Source organism: Zosterops lateralis (genome assembly GCF_965231275.1).
Source record: "Zosterops lateralis genome assembly, chromosome: 1".
In the NCBI taxonomy this organism is placed as follows: domain Eukaryota; kingdom Metazoa; phylum Chordata; class Aves; order Passeriformes; family Zosteropidae; genus Zosterops; species Zosterops lateralis.
The window spans coordinates 121,402,508-121,414,599 of NC_139762.1; positions in this window are offsets into that span (position 1 = coordinate 121,402,508).

Consider the following 12,092-nt stretch of genomic DNA (forward strand, 5'->3'; position numbering starts at 1 on the left):
TTTAACTTCTGTTGTTTTCATTGGAAATAGGAACTGTGTGTAGGTTTTAGACCTCTAAGCATCACTGAGGTTGAAGGCCTTGTCTAATTTATCTAGCAAGTTCATTGTATGGATATGTATTTTATTCCCAACATATGAGTTAAGCACTACAACTTCTTTCCAGAGCAAATACTGAAAAACAGCTGCATGTAAAAAAAATAAAAAAATCACATGCATCCCTAGAGCATATGATGTGTGCATCATGCTTTCTCACAGATGTTTTAAGAGGATCATTCTCAAATGGCTTTTCCATTCCATTTTAAATTTCTTCTTACAGACCACATCCCATCTTAGAAAATTACTGCCAGAATGATTTTCTGGTGTCAATCAATTAATGATAATTTGCCAGTACACACAAGAAATTTCATTTTGGTAGAATCATTTGGGAGCAGCATTTGCAATGTGCTGTGTGTGTAGCAATTAAAGACCCTGAGGCAATCCAGGGGAGGGAGCCCAAACAATACAACCCTGAAAATTAAAAAAAAAATACTTGCTAAGAGAAGACTGCACAGCAAGAGCAGAGGGAGCTGAAGCAGAAACATTCCCTAATCCGTAGAGACCAACTCTGAGTAGCTTGACACCCAATCAAATCTCTTTCAGCATGGTATTAATTAGCAACTCACTTAAGTAACAATGTACGTGCTAGAAGCATTACATCATCTGAACTTGTCACTGGCTGTTGAGCAAATAGCTGTGAGGACCGGATACTATTGCATTACAACTTCTTTGAGTCCTTTCATAAAATTCCAGGCATGGATTTAACAGAGAAACTAAAAGCGTTTTTCCCTGTCTCCCCCTCCAAGTTACCTCCTCTCCTCATTAAGAGCACTCTTCCAGCATACATTGAGTGTCAAGTGATGAGGGAAGTGGTAACATCTAACTCTGCATGCAAATACCAAATTCTTTCCAATTTTCCTTGAAGCTAATAAAAGACTCCCACTGAAGAAAATGTGAGTTACACAAGAATCTTACACTCTAAAAAAGCAATCATTTTAGACAGTGAGCAATCATAAAATTATCATTCAGCAGTGTTAGGCACATACTTGTCTTTAAGTAAGGGCATAAATACTTTTCATTTTGTAACTCACGTAAGCGTGTACATTACTTTTAAAAGAGATTTCAAAATAACATTTAGGTTCATGATACTTCACCACAAGGAACATTAATGAATTTGTCTCCTGCAAACTTTCAAAAAAAGTTCCTGCTTCAGAGAAGATCTATTGAAACAAAAATGAAAACATGAAGCTTTTAGAATAGCTTTGTTTACTCAGTTGAATTGTTCATCCCATGATCTATTGGGTTCGATAGGAAGTCGAACAAGATTTCAGAGTGGTATAGCATGCATTTTAAATTTTTTTTTCTTTTTTCCCCCTCACATGAAATTTTTCTTACATTTGTTTTATCAATATAGAAGTTTGAAATTTTGTACTGAGAAACCCATGAGGCTCATCTAGCATTTAACAGCAATGAAACTAGAAGAAAATTATTTGAAAAGTACTATTTCAAAAGCTCTGAGAAAAAAAAAAAAAAAAGCGCCACACCTGACATCTGTGTAACATAAAGTGCTATGATAGTTACTCAGGATTCTGGAAGGGGAAGTAGTTTTCTGGAAAAGTCTATAGTATAATGATGAGGATGATGGTGATGTGAGGACCAGCTTATGCTTTCTTTCTCAAGTAAAGAGCAGCTGTGTTCAGAATCCCCATCTGTGTTGGCACTCAGTTAAGAAGTGAAGTGTAACTCTGCAAAAAGATTCAGATGAATCTGCAAATATAGTTGGAAAGACTATATCAATATGATTCTAGTATTGAATCATGAGTGTTTAGTGTGGAACTTTCTCACAATAAAAGAAGCTTGAGGTATGAGATCTACACTGGCAGAGATTTAAATTCAAGATTCTGAAATATTTTTGCAACTTCATTTCTTGAACCCACAGACTATTTCAAATAAATACCCAAAAACTGGTTTAGAATTTTGTAATTTTGTTTGCTTATTTAATTCATGTACTCAGTATAAAAAACTTAAACCATCTATTGTTTAAAAAGCAGTCAAAATATGTTTGTTGTGGTTTGAAAGCAAAACGAATGAGAGGCTCCAAGTCAGAGATATAATTTAATAAGAAGAATGGTAAAAAGGTAAAAGTAAAATAAAATAAATGCAATAACACAAAGGATCACTGACAGAGTCAGAACACAACCTGAGCAGGATGGTGGAAGCAGTCCAGGTGAGGTGCTCTTCCTGAAGCAGTGATCCTGTAGAAAGGTCTGGTAGCTCTGCTCCTCTGGGAATCCAGTGGATAAGTGCTCTTGCACTGTCCCACATACCAGCTTATATCCAGGTGAGAATGCTTGGCTCCTCCCCTGGGCAGAGCATCTCACAATAGCATGAGAAGTGTGAAATGGGTCCTTGATGGCCCATTAACAGAGATAACCCCTGGAGGGAGTTACCTGTGACTCATGGGCCATTAGCAGAAGACACCCCAAAAGTCATTAGCAGAAGACACCCCAAAGGCGTTAATGGGCCATTAGCAGAAGACACCCCAAAGGCCATTAGCAGAAGAGGCAGGGGGCTTGGGAAAACACTAGCCCACCTGGTTTCAACAGTTCATGAAGATGGTGATAGAATAAATATTTTGTGTACATCCTACACTGCAACCCAGGACAATGTTCTTTCTTTGTAACTCTTGACTCATTTGGGCAAAACTCAGAAACTTTAGATGAACTAGTCTCCTTCTATGGCTCAGAAGGTATATTCTTTCCAAACAACAATTTTCAAGCTCTTATAACATTCTGGAAAGCTTATTGTCTAGGTTGAAATTCATCATGTTTATTTCAGTGTGCAGCCATTTCAGAAAGCATTGAGCAGAATGTCATGTGGATGCATATTATGTTTGAAAATCACTCTGCACATTGAAACAAATTACTCCATGCATTTATATCAATTTGCAATCAAGTAAGTTGTTTGAGTGTTTTTTCCCCTTGCTGGATTTATCTCATTTTTAACATTTTAACATTATACACACTCAAAAGAGGCACAGAATGCTTTTCCATTTTATGTGCAATTACTCATCACAGTTTTTAAGAGCAAAGGAATTTTGGGCAAATAATATGTTAATGCTACATTAGTCATGAGATTTGTTGAGAAGTTAACAGCAGAAGTCAGAAACTTATCAACCAAATTATGACTCCCACAGCAATGCTAAGTTAGCACATTGTGCATATATGTGAGACATATATAAAAGGAGAGACAGTTTATAGAGATATAAAATGCTATGTATAAAGAAGATGATGACATTCAAAATTAGAAGTCCTGATGCATCTCTAACTTACCTTGGATTAGTTACAGCTGCTTGGGAAACTGTAGTATGAAAATATGTGATTTCTATCTGATTACTTTTTCATGATAGTGCACATAATGTGGACTATTCCCAAGATATTATATGTTGCAAACCTCTCTGAAAATGCTTTTTGATAGGTTTGTCAACTGATGGATGATAAATAATAATTTTCTCTGAAAAATATTCTGCAGAATTTTTTTGGCCATTTTATAGTAATTAAAAATTCTGGAGATTCAGACAAGAAATTTGAACCTTCAGTTATTCATCATGTAAAATGATGAAAAGAATAAAGCCAGATTTTAATGCCCCATTAGAGAAGATTGAGATTAATTAAGGAAATATTTTTTAGTACCCTGCACTTCATTCCTAGGATGTCTGTTCCTACATATGCTTGCTCACTGGTTTTGATCAAAAGCACGGTAACAAAAGTTGCTGGCTGTGCAAAGAAATTAAATGGACAATTTTTTTGAGAGATTAATGCATTTTGGGCTCTATATGTGCCTCAGTGGAGCCTGTGATTAACTATGGCTTAGGCAGAGCTGTCTCCATTGAGGAATGGTCTTTCCCTGAGTGCAGTTTCAGTTTCAAGGTCAGTAGGAGCCACAGGAATTAACAATTAAATATATTTGAAATAGTAATGGTCAAAGTTTTCTTATGGTGCTCAATTGATGAAAACAACCTAAAAGGCTAAAAATACCTCAGAGGTTTCCTATTTTACTTTATCAAGTATCTGACTTCTGATAGATTATTGCTTTTTTTTTTTTTTTTTTTTTTTTCCCTTCATAGCCTTAGATTCTTTAAAAAGGTCTATAAATGCAGTAACTTTGGGGAAATAATTGGGAAAGTCTTTATCCAAGAAACACATTGTTGCTTAGGACAATGCAGTAATATCATAGAGTAGATGATCAGTCTTTATTATTTCTTCCTTATGGGGATTATTTGAATGACACTGCATAAGATTCTTGGCTGTTGTTATTGCTGGTTTTTATTTTCACCTTTTAGTTTAGCAGCAAAAACAGGCCTGAAGGGAAGATCATTTAACCCATCCAGATTTTGTGGTTTAAATATTTACTAAGTGCCCAACCAACATTTCTTGGCCTGCTCCAATAGCGCATCACATCCCCTAGGGCTTTTGATCCATTTACTAAACAAATCTGGGTTTGACTGTGTAACCATCATGGTTAGATAAAACTCTTTAATTGCATGACCATAGACTAGTTTGAATGTAATTTCCGTATAAAAAAGTAAGTGGGATCCTGAAAGCTATAAAATATCAATTTGTGATGGAATGATACTTAGAGTTCAACTTTTTAACGACAATTTGTATTAAGCATCAGTAAGGTTTAGCAAAAAATCAAATAAATAATAATTGAAAAACACAGATACAGGATATTTTCAGTGTATATTTCTCTTCACAGTTTTCTCAATAACTGTGTGTATGAGAAGATTTATTAAATTTTAGGTGGGGCTAAAAATATTTTAGCTGTGGATTTACAGTTTGGTGACACAAAAGTTTGAAGAGACAGTGTAATTATGTTAACCCACTGACAGTTCTGACTATTAGTGAAGAAAATATGGAAAAATATTATAAAAATAAAAAGCAGCATCAAAGGTGTATTTCTCCTGTCTTTGAAACGAGGTAGTATTAACACATTTTGATCAAGGAGTTTAATTTCTCTGTCTTTACCTATGGTGTATCCATTCACTGTTTACATGATGCATTTCCAATTATCAGTATGGTTTTTTTCCAGCTTTGATCTGTGTTATCCTGTTTGTTGGTGTCCACTTCCAAATAGACTAGTTATTTGAATTATACTTTTGAAAACCATTGAAGAACTGAAAAATAATCCCTTTCTGTCTTCAATACAGTTGATCTAGATAGAAAATAGAATTCAGATGCTGATTGCTGCATAGTCAGGCTCAGATGAAACCACTGAGGGCTTGAAGAAGCTAATTCTACACAGTGGAATCTTTTTTTAAACTGTATTGTGATAATGGTAGGGAGTTACTACTGACCACCAAACCATCTTCCACTTGGGCAGTAAATGCACCAGCAGCCTTAGTTAGACTAAAATTCAGAGTGGGTTTTTCTCATAAAAAAATCTTGAAAGATATTCTTGTTAGATTTTGGCCCACAATGAGGAAGTTGCTGTGAGATTGTTTTTAGTGATTATTTCCACCATTATGAATACAATAGTTGTGATATAATATTAATCACAAGATTTCAGGAATTTTGGGGATATTGGGCATATTGTGCAATATTTTGAAAATGGACAGAACCCTCTTACTATGGCAGAAGTCCTTGTCAAGTTCATATTCTCTTCTTAAACCAGGATAGATTACCCAAGTAAACATTATTTTCTGATGGCGATATTGCAATATTCTTGAACTGGTTTTGCCTGTGTTTACTTTTACAAGCTTGATGAGTCGTTGGTTTGTTTTGTCTCTTGTGCTGTCCTATGTCATCTGTTACATTATATCTATTACCCTTCATTAGCAATGAGCATGGAAAATAAGTAATTTCTTTTCTTTCTATAGTGGCCACATTTTTATTTGGGGATATTTCTTATTTCTCCCTATGCCTTTTGCTCTCTAGCTGTATCTTTGTCAATGCAATATATTTTTCAGACAACTTACCATTTTTCTAGAGGTTTTTTGCTGGTGTTGCAAACTGAACTCCACTTTGAGGCTCTTCATTCTGGAGACTATGTTTTAAGTTTAATGAAGTAAATTAAATTTTTAAAAGACATTATTTTATTTTCATAGAATTTGGATGATGGCTTCATCACAATGGGTATGGTCCTGATGACTCACATTCAGTGAGGAGTCCCTTTAAACCTCCTCCTGGCCACTGACTAGCTTGTTGCTTCTTATTGTATATTCAGCTGATTATTCCAGCCTCGGTGTAGCACTAGTTCTCTCACTGACTGAATCCTGTTTTTTAAAATCCACTTCTGCTGAGAGAACTTTGAATTCAAATCCTGCCATGCCAGAAGCTTGTGGGTTGTCTCTGCATAGTTTTTTTGTAAATTGAACAAATATGCTCTCTACTTCATTATCTATGTCCCTAATGAAAAATAGACCATACCCAGAGCAGACATCTGTTGTAATTATTCTGAATGTATTCTTCTGTCTTGATAGTAAACTAGCAATACACTTATTCTGATGAGTTGTTTACATCTATGGTCATGTTGTCTTGTATAATATTAATTCTTAGTTGTTAGACCTAATTTTCACTTTTTGTTGAGTTTCAGTTCCTGGAAGAATGCTTTTTTTCTACACAGTTGCTTTCTGTGTTTGCTATTCTAGATATTGTTCAGAATATCCCAAGTGGGAGAGCGACTCCATGGCAGATGACAGTTTAGCTGCATTCATTGTTGCCAAGCAGGCTGTGTGTTAAATGACTCTGCTACATAAATGGGCCTTGCTTTTTTTATTTTCTCAATTCCAGGAGCAGGTGTGGACTGTCTATCCCTTCTGAAATGCCTTTGATCCATGTCATTTCTTTACAGAAGAAAATGATCCTGGTATACCTTCCAAAAACATGTGGCAAATTTTGATATGGGTTAGATTATTCTTTAGAAAACAGATCTTTCAAAGTCCATTGATGATATATTCAGATAGGCCACTGCTAACTCGCCTGACTTCATTTAATATAGCTTGTAAAATAAAGAAGCAAATGCTGAAGAATATTAATCAAAGCTTCATGATTTTTTGGTAAAAGCATAAATAAGGGGGCCCAGGTTGTAGCAGAGATGTGAAATCTTCAAATACCGAAGTGAAAATTCATCTCTTTTATGGTATGGGTCCTTGTGATTATGGCTAGAAATGGATCCTTTCTTAGTGCCTGTATAATTACAAAGGCCAACTTTATAGCAGGTAAAATTTTGACAATTATATAATAAAGTATTAAAAAGACAGCTTGAGAAGTTAGGACATGAGAGTAGAAGATATTCTTTTGAAATCTGCCAAATCCTTTGTGACAAAAATTGAGAAAAAAATTAGAAGCTCCAAATACAGCACTAGTTACTGACTTACAGGTACATTATAAATGGAAAGATTTAGTTAATCTTGAATTTGAATTTAATGTGTTGGTACCTCTCCAGAATGCAATATAATAAAATTTTGTATTTTGCTTTAACACATGAATTTATTTATATTTTTTTTACTTATTCTTTAGGAAGAAAAAGGTTGCATGTCTGGAAATGCATTCCTAATGTAATGCAAATAATCTTGTATCTGCTTTGCACAAACTACCTGCATATCACTCTCAGAAAATAGCATTTTATAGTCACTTTGCAATGAAGTAAATGAGTGTCAAAAGGAACCATTCTTCTGACAGTGAAGTCCATGGAATAGAAGAGAGAGAATTTACCAGTTCCAATTTTGTTTATGCTGGCAAGCTTTGATGTAAACTCAAAATATTTTTGTTTACTTTTAGGGTCTTACAGGGAAGAATTTATGTTCTTAAATTACTTTACGCGTATTTTTCAAAATTTGCTCACAAACTCTGCAAGAGCTAGGTGTGTTTCCACTAAGGTCATTTTGAAGGTAAACATGCATAAACATAGCAAGCAAAAGAGAAGCCAATGTTACTGAGCTTAATCTCAAATGTGCAAAAATATTGTTTTATTAAATTTTCATCCAGCTAGGTTGCCTTCTGCTAGGTGTGTCACTTTATAAGAAAGCTTTAAACAGTCTTTCACTTCTAAGTAGGAGAAAGTTATTTGAGTTTGGAAGGAAGATCACAGCATGTATTAACAAAGACTCTTGCTACTTCACTTGTGGGCTACTCCACCATGTCTGCCTGGAAAACAGCATTTCAAGTTGTTATTTAAGCCATGCATGAAACACCAAATGGTGAATTTTTAAGAGGCTATAAGCCTTTTCATCTTCACTTGATCACTCATTTGTAGGTTGAGACTTTTTTTGCCTACTATAAATCCGTATAATTGATTTTTCATTTTGAGCAGTGCACAGTTAACATAATATAGGTTTAGCTGACTTTAATCTCTCTTTTCTGTATTACCTGACTTTCAATGGATAAACCATCACATTGTAAAACCTTTTCAGTGATACTAACAGTTGATACTACTGACTGAACTCAAAAGAATTTATATTTTTAGGCCACGTTTTTTGATTTTAAGCCAGAAGCCATTTGAAAACATTCCAAGAATCAGAAATACCAGACACTTAAAAACCCAGTATCTCAAATAGGAAACAAGTAACAGCAGATTATATTTAAAATCATCTCAGAAACTGCTGTTCCCTTAGAAAAACTAGAAGAGTTTGGACATCAAAATCAGACATATAATGGCACAGTAATGTTAAATGTAGACAGGAAAACAACAATACCCTTCCATATGTAGATATTTTACTTGCTGAACTTTCATTATAAAAAAGAGTCTCTTGCATTCATACCACATACACATATTTTTTTTCTTCATGAGTCCACATCCTGCAACTGACTGGCCAAAACTTCCACTGAAATCAGAACTGGATCCAAAACTTTTTTTTTTTTTTTTTTTTTTTTTTTTTGGCAAATGCACAGATACATGCATATTCCCAGTTAGGTATATATTCCTCTTTATTATAAGAATTCCCTGTTCTCTTAAGCATGGTGTATTACTGATGCAGAGTGGCCTAATTGACATAAATAGACAGGAAATGTCACCACATAATGTGTCATGTGGATGAAGCAACAGATGTGCTGCTCAGAAATCTGAGGTTAAAATATGTGATTAAAGAAATATTTATTTTTCAAAAGTAAAATATTTACTCCCCACAAAAATGTTGCTCTGGTAAAGTTCAAGTCTTTCAATACTTTATGCTTTTAATAACTATGGTGAATATTATCCTGTAAAGCTCCCATTAGTTAAACTGTATTAGGCTCATCATAGTATCTTTCAAAAATGAAAGCCATCAGGATGTATTTCAGACACCTATTTAATTATTTCAGCCTTGTAGTTGCCTTTACATAGGAAAATCTGCCTTGAAAAATAATGCAAACTGAACAAAAACTATGGAATGGAGTTTAACTGATATACTTAACATATTTAAGGAAGATGTAGTGCTTTCCAAAAAAGAAAAAAAATCTGTTTTCAGCATTCAAATTTTTTTGCAAGATCTATGAAAAATAACTCAAAAGAGTTTTCACACTAATTTTCTTTAATACTCCAAAGCAATATTATTTCCTCCATTGACTGTAACTGAAAAAAATCACATGGTGTTGAAGAGTGATACAGTCTAAGACTTTGAGTTATTGAAAATAAGTGGATGACTACCATGAATTTTATAAATAATGAACTCATGCTTATTAAGAAAAAAATGCAATCCTTGCTCATTGATGTTTTGTGGTTTTTTACCCATAAATAATCTTGTCACATAATTGTGTTTAAGGATAGAGCAAATAGTCACTTATCTAACTACAATTTCTCTTGGAAATAGGTGAAAGGACAAAACTAGGAGGGGAAAGAAGATAAAATAAGGTGTTGTTTTTGTGTTTTTTTTTAATGGAGAAAGAATATTTATCAGGCCTTAAGAATTTTTTTTTTTATTTTATTCAATGTTATTAATACCTTAGTCTCTGTTCTTGTAGCTGCTTTACACAGAAATACAAAATGCAGATACTTGGTTTCTGACAATAGGAGTGAAGAGATGTGACCAAGCCATGATGGCAAATATAATGTCCCAAGTTTGACAAGACCTAATGCAAAATAGTTATTGAGATTTATGATTCAGGGTGCTGTGCCCCAGCATTGCTGGAAACAAAAAGAGCTTTCATGTCCTTTGCCACAATGCCTGTTAAGTTCCAAACAATGGAATTGTCTTGCTTGGCAGACAGAATAGACAATTTGTGTTGTCTTCGCTCAGGAATGAAATTGAATATTTCTTGCTGTGAGGAGTTTTCCATTTACTCCATTGTTCAGACTGCATTGATTCAGATGAATTGATTGTCTCTGTGGTAACAGAATCATGCCAAGGGATGACAAAAGTTAAGTCATCTGTGACTAAAATTCAGTCAGGTTTTGATAGAGGGTTTCTGGAGGTACTCAGATAAACTTCTGGAGGCATCTAACTACTGAAATGCAGAGGGTGCACGTTGAATTTTTTTGTAGTACTGGCTAAAAAATGGGGTTAAATTTATTTTTATAATTTAGAATTTTTGTCATATGGCTTTAATTATGAACCCATTTACAGATTAATTCCTGGACATGGATTCTCTTCTCAGGGCCCAAACTTTTATTTACACATAGCCAGATATTGGTCAAATGACCTTAAGCATTGCACTTCATTAGGGAAGGTATTCTGCAAAGACTGTCTTTGAATTCAGCACCTCCATAAATCAGCATCATAAGCATTGATCAACAAGGCTAAATCCACTTTTAACCAAAATTTTAATGTAGTCTTCAGTTACAGTGTGGATTTTTGTTCTGTGTTTTCTTGCTAATGTACTTAATATAAGGATACATATGTGAATATATTGTAAAATAAACAATAAATGTGTTTTGTCCTGTAAGTTTATTTACAAACAATTTATGCTGCCTAGATACTGATTTTGTTTAGAAGAAGCACATCCTAGCTATCTTTCCATTGAGAAAACGGGTCTCAAGTGAGTGAATGTAAACTGTCAGTAGGCATATTTGTATTAGTTACTTTCTGTGGGTCACTTGTTGTCCAGGGGATTTCCTCAGGGACTCTTGGCTATAGTTTGAAAACCACTTAATTTAGAAACTGAGGGGTTTTTCCAGCCAATACTTTTAAAAGAAGACTTTGAGATGATGGCATTACTTTTCTGGTCAAAGAATATCATATCTTTCCTTAGGAAGAAAGATGAGGAAGGTCAGTACTGTCCGAAAATATTTGTTATGCATAGAAATAGTGAACATCAACATTAAACTTTTATCATATGTCTGGGGCTGAGCAAATATATGATTTATATTTAGAATTATTTTTTTTGTTAGTATTATGTTTTACCAATAGAATAATCCTTTCACCAGAAAATAAATTAAAAAAAAAACCTAACTCAAAATAGTGGAAATTCTGTTAAATCTTGGAGTTCCAGGAAAAATACGTAAAAAATTGGAGAAAATCATACATCTAAACCTCAGGCCAATAATTGAATATGTAATTTTCACCATTCATCCAGCTTTTACTGGGCATAATTAGAACTATCGGAATATTAAAGGACAACCTAGAAAAGAAAAGCTTAGTTTTTCTTTACCTAGTGAAAACATTTAATCAAAGTTCTCTGTAAATAGATTTTAAAAACTTACTAGGACAAAAATAGATAACTCAGATCTTTGGAAAACTTAAGAAATACTGCAAAATTCTGAGAACCCTGCAGATGACTTTTCCTTGTGAAAAATCAGAAATGAGAACTTTGCAAGAGAAGAAAAGAACTTTTGGAAGGTAACTAAATGTCTTCAGCGGTTTCTGTGAGTTAGTCTAGAAAAAAAGTCTGAATGAGTGGTAATTTCTTCTAATTTTCAGTGTCTCAGAGAACGGTTTTTTTAAACTATTTTATTGGAGCAATAGTCTAACCTTTTCATAAACCCCATGTAATGTATTTTTGCAGAGTTGTCACATTTTTACTGCTAAAAATTAAGTTAATTTTTGGGCATGTAGTTTTTCTTTGCATTATTGTGTTTGTTGACTTCTTTGCTTCCTGAGCGTAAAGGTGTGACTTTGCCATTTCTTAGAAACCTTGTGTCAT